This window comes from Ictalurus punctatus, chromosome 24 (genome assembly GCF_001660625.3).
Source record: "Ictalurus punctatus breed USDA103 chromosome 24, Coco_2.0, whole genome shotgun sequence".
Taxonomy (NCBI): Eukaryota; Metazoa; Chordata; class Actinopteri; order Siluriformes; family Ictaluridae; genus Ictalurus; species Ictalurus punctatus.
In genome coordinates, this window is record NC_030439.2 from 969,264 (window position 1) to 975,342 (window position 6,079).

A 6,079-nucleotide genomic window follows, 5' to 3' on the forward strand; every position below is an offset into this window, starting at 1 on the left:
TATAGATCACTAAAGATTTACTAAACATTCCTATATATCGTTAATATCAGATACCGAGATTTTAAGGGGTAAATATGGGCATTATTAATGGAAATATACCTCTATCACTGTTTGTGACCAGTCATCAAAATGTTGCTAGAAGTAAATGTGTGTGTGTGTGTGTGTGTGTGTGTGTGTGTGTGTGTGTGTGTGTGTGTGCTAAGTGTGTGTACCTGCAATCACGTCACTCTTTCACTTTCTTTTAATATACTGTATAACCTTCATATCTGAGTGGAAAGGAGTTCCATTTCACTCCAAGTATTCAACTCTACTATACTTCTGTTTTGTCTTTTCATTCAGCTGTGTGTGGACCTCTAACACACTCACACACACACACACACACACACACACACACACACACACACACACACACTGGTATAACTCCTCAGTACTCATCCCATAACCTTCCCTCTACTATATATCATGTCTGCAGCCTTGAGCCGGTTTACGGGAATGAACATGGCTTTGGCGTGACTCAGCAGAACGGACCTCACCGGAACCACACCAGCACAATCCCTGTCTCATCCTTCATGCTGGTCCAATTTTCCATGTGGTAATAACAGGGCCATGGTTTTAACGTCATTGTTAGGGCAGATCAAATCAAGAACAGGGCACGTGAAAGGGTTCAAAGCCGTCCTTGCAGGCTTTGAGCTCCAGTGTTGTCAGACAGGACAGTTATACAGAAGATCACACGGGGCAGAGAGAGAGAAAAGCGTCTGTACGTATCATGGTAACCGGCTCACCTGTGTCTAGTTCCACTGAAGTCAAGCTGATACGGGAAGGTTAGTCTAGATCGTCAGTGGAGATAATCCGTTGTAAGATGTTTTCAAGGGGACTTTTCCTATAGGAGAACAATAAGGCCCTGTTCAGACGTGCTAGTAACACCTGTCTCAAGTGCACATTGAGAAATAGAGCAGTGTATACCTGAGCTCACGTTTCATCATTAACAGAGCTGCTCAAAACTTCACAACCAGACCTAAAGCGCTAGACAAGAGCAAAGGAAAACTCCAATAACCTTATTTCATATAAGCGTGGGGTTAAAAATTCAATAATCTTGAGGTAGGAAAAATGATCAATGCTTTGGCTAGTTTTTATTATTATTTTTTATAAGGTTCTGAAACTGTCCTGATGACTAGATCTATATTCCACGTGTTTGTGATACACAAATTGTGATGGAAGTTAGTTCAAATCATACAGATATTTATAATTGAATTTATTTGCTGAAATTTAATTTAATTTACATTTTTAAGTGGTGGTTTTGTGTAACATGTTAAGAAGCAGGGCAATGAGACAGATGGGAAATATAGGACGTCACTTGGGCCTGTTTACTGAGAGACTGTAGGGACGTTTACTTAATGTGTATAGAATTTTACAGAATGTGTTGACATGCTTTTTTTTCATGTTGTGTTGTGTTAAATAAATGATAGAATATGACGCACCTTTCAGTGGTGTGTCTCCCTGTGATTTTTAATTAAGTGTACTGGACTATAGAAAAGCCTGGTGATGAATAATGAGGTTTGAATATTGAAGATCTTCTAGTTATTTTCTATGAATTATAGAAAGGACAACAATTATACTCAGGACAACATTTTAATACGAAGTCATTATTACTGACTCTGTTGTGTTCACTGTGACGTCAGTGCTGGATTCGGCCATGAACTCTATTTCCCAGAATTCTCCACAGCCTGGCAACATGGCCGATCCGGACTCCAATTCTCATCACACACAGTCACCTTTACATTTACCTGATTACTAATCAGCCTAGTCTCTCCCTCTCTCCCATCTCTCTCTCACTCACTCTCTCTCTCCCATCTCTCTCTCACTCTCACTCACTCTCTCTCTCTCTCTCTCTCTCTCTCTCTCTCTCTCTCTCTCTCTCTCTCTCTCTGCGTCTCTCTCTCTGACTCTCTCTCTCTGTGACTCTCTCTCTCTCCATCTCTCTTTCTCTCCCGTCTCTCTCTCTCTCCATCTCTCTCTCTCCCATCTCTCACTCTATCTCTCTCCCATCTCTCTCTCTCTCGCTCTCTCTCTGATTCTCTCTCTCTGTGTATGTGTGTCTCTCTCTCTGACTCTCTCTCTCTGTGGCTCTCTCTCTCTCTCTCCATCTCTCTCTCTCCCATCTCTCTCTCTCTCTCTCTGTGTCTCTCTCTCTGACTCTCTCTCTGACTCTCTCTCTCTCTGTGTGTCTCTCTCTGTGTGTCTCTCTCTGACTCTCTCTCTGTGTGTCTCTCTCTGACTCTCTCTCTCTGACTCTCTCTCTCTCTGTGTGTCTCTCTCTCTGACTCTCTCTTTCTCTCTGACTCTCTCTCTCTCTGTGTCTCTCTCTGACTCTCTCTCTCTCTCTGTGTCTCTCTCTGACTCTCTCTCTCTCTGTGTCTCTCTCTCTGACTCTCTCTCTCTGTGTGTCTCTCTCTCTGACTCTCTCTCTCTGTGTGTCTCTCTCTGACTCTCTCTCTCTCTCTGTGTCTCTCTCTCTGACTCTTTCTCTGACGCTCTCTCTCTGTGTGTGTCTCTCTCTCGAGCTCTCTCTCTCTCTCACACACACACACACACACTAAGCCTTTGTTTATTGTACACACTATCTGGTTCTTGTTCTGTGGTTCTTGGCCCTGAAAGTCTGTGTGCTGATAAACTGACCCACGCCTGGTTTTAACACTCTCTTTTAACAACGTTTTGGATTTGATCAGCTGCTGCCGTAAAGTCTGCCTGCCGTCTCTTCTGTCTGTGTTGATGATTAGTTATTGTATATGTATATATATAAAGTGGACTCATGTGTGGGAGATGTGCTTGTGATGCGATCACGTTTATAATCAGATTCAGTACCTGGCCGGTCATGTATTCGACTTTACACTGTACACATGGGTTTGATTACTGGTGGAGTAAACTTAATCCAGTTCTGTTAATTGTAGTTTATGTCCTTTGCTAAAGATCCCTGTAATTATATGGTAAAAGGACAACTGTGTGCTGACATTTCCTCGTGACACAGAGAAGGGCTTTGGTTTGTCTTCAGTTGGGACTGGAAGGGAAAATGACAGCCACATCAAACAAGCCTTCCTGACACCCACGTACACACGCCCTGGGAAGCAGGCCTTCTAGACCCGGCTCTGGTCATGACGTACAGCAGTACAGGAAACAGGAGCCTGTGATTATCTTTCTTCTGCATTGATTAGAGTGACACTTGGCTTGAGCAAAGCCAGGCCTGGTCTTGTTACCTGATGACTGTGTGTGACTAACTGGAGGCTATATTATTAACAAGAAATTGGGATATGAAGGAAATATGTACAGACACTGCAAAAGTCTGATTAAATGCGATTGAAATATGTGTGATGTCATAATCGATTCGTTGGTTGGTGCTGAATTTTCGTCATTCTCATGAGAAGATGGTGCTCAAGGGGATGAATTTTCAGCTCAAACATTTCAGCTTCACTCGTGGTTTTCCAGCGATATAAACCAGAAACGCAGAAGTGGAAGTAGTGGAGTTGGCAAACGTTGGACTCCAGGATCCAGAATGCAGAGTGTGACACCGAGCTACGAGTGTAGTGGTGTCGATAGCAGTGTTAGCATGCAAGTCTTTGGAGCTTTGCAACCTTATCTGTTTGAGACAGAGTACAGAGATTAGTTGTTGAGAGAGCTGGACAGACTGACAGACTAAAGCACTGCTGCACCAGTTTGTTTAGGTGTAGATAAAGAGAGAGCTCGGTCATACCGGTACCATTACCAGCAGGTCGAATGAATGTAATTAATGTCAGAAACGTGAAAATAAAGCAACATACTGATGAAAGAACCCATAAAGAACATACTTTTCTAACAGTCTCTTTTTAAAAAAAAAAAATACACAGGAGTTCGCAGGAGCGATCGCAGAAATGAAAGCAACTCCGTGATATTAAGAGGAGCTTTTTAAAAATGAACGCAGGTTTTCCGCAGATTTGGGCGGAGACGCGTCGCGTGCCATCATCACATCGAACACGAGTGCAGCTAAAAGGTCTCATTTACCAACAAAAATTACTGTGAAGATCATTTTCACCAATTCAAGTAGTTTTCGGCAAATAAAAAAACTCCGCAAATTGCATCGCACAGAAAAATCACGAGTTTTTGGCTGCAACAATCACTAAAAAAAACTCGAGGAAATTCTTTACAGATTATATTGTATTCCTTCTTTTTATCTGCCCTTTAGCTTTCCATCTCCACCATTTTTTTTTCCCTCTTCAGTCCCTTTCAACACCTCTTTAATCGTCTTCTTCATCATCTTCCTGTCCTCCTACGGCTGGAAAATAAAGATCTGACAGAATGAGATGAGAAAATTGAAAGGTAAAGCATATAACTCTGTTGCAACAGCGAGTTTGTTTGGCTTGACCTTCCACTTCCACCTTATTTTAAAATGTTCACCTTTCACGGCAGCCAAATCACTGTGACGTTTACCAATATGATGGATTCTCTGAATAAGTGTATTACTTTGTGAAGATCATTATACTGATGTAAAACATTTAGCAACCATAGCTGAAAAAAGTGATTAAAAGACATCCTCCAGTACAAGTCTAGAACACAGCAGACAGCTGTGGGTCAGAGTCATGGTCAGGGCCAGTATGACTGTTGTATTCACCGCCATATCTCATACACCACCTACAGTATCTTTGCCTGGCATCGTGATGTCTGTTATTTCTATCACTATCACTGTCTGTCAGGTCAAATACTCAGTGGGTGAACAGATATCTTCAGGATTACACAGCGGAAACTGATAAAAGCTGGCTGTAATATGCATGTTAGATCATGTTAGCTTTTTCGACTGAAGGACAGCTCAAAGTAAATAGAGGAACTGATGATGTGGTGCATCGTGCTTAAAAGTGATGTAGATAATGTGATGTACATCCCTATGAGATCATCAAGGAGAACGTTCCAGCCAATCAGGTCGCAGGTTTCTGAGCAAGTCACAAAACTACTATGGGTGCCAGTGAAAAAAATATTTTGGGTGCCAGTGTCGCGTTAGTAAGCGATTACGAGGAGTTGATGACTAGTTTGCAACATTGCGACAACAATCAAAGTTTCTGGAGATGCGCTCGCTGGGACGTGGCATGATGTTCTTGACGTCTTGACTCGAGGCTTCGTACACAGAACCGTCACGAGTAACTCTTCTTCTCTTGAGTTTCTGCCTTCATAAAGGCACAACAAAGGCAAACGTCCTCCTCGTGCGCACCACACGATTACAACAGTGTTGATTTCATCTTTATTACCAATAGCAACAAAGCTCATATATAGTGTGAGTGTTGTTATGGTTACGGTGGGGTTCCCTGAGGAGGGGAAATGAGAGATGAAGTTATTAAAAGATTAAACAAATTCAGCAAATATGATGCTTCATAATTTTATGAAGCTACTTATTCATAGTGTTAGTCTTACTACAGGCGAAAAGTGCTGAGTTATTATACATGTTCAAAATCTTTGCACCTAATTCCCCTTGCCAGTGTTACCCAAAGAGCTGGGAACTATAGAGTTAATGTTTCAGGATATCTTCAGATATTTTGGAATTCCTGAGGGTAACCATGATCCCCAGGTGGGGATTTCAGTAACTTTAATCTTGGGGCAGCACCCATAATCCATAAATCACTGTAAAGCCCCGCCCACACGAGAGATTTGCGGCAGAATGGTGTTTATTTGAAGACCGTGTTACAATTCTGTGTTTCAGAGTGGTTTCCTTCTTTCTCACTCTATATTTTTTGTTGGTTTCTTGAAAAGGTGCGTTTAATACTTTTGCCACAAATCTACTCCTATAGTATGGAAACCCATAGGTACATCACTCTGGTTAATTAACCCAGTACATTTCCACGATGAGTGCAGACAATCAGGCTTAATGCGTTCTTATGATACATTCATTCATTCATTCATTAATAAAGGCCAAGATATTTCCTGTGTCCTGTTTTGTTTTTGTTTTTTACTGGAACCTATAGACGCAATTCATCATTTCTTTTCCAGTTAACACATACCTGCCTGTACATGTTTGGTATGCCTTCCTGTTCAACACCCCTGAGTATCATATGTACGTCAACTA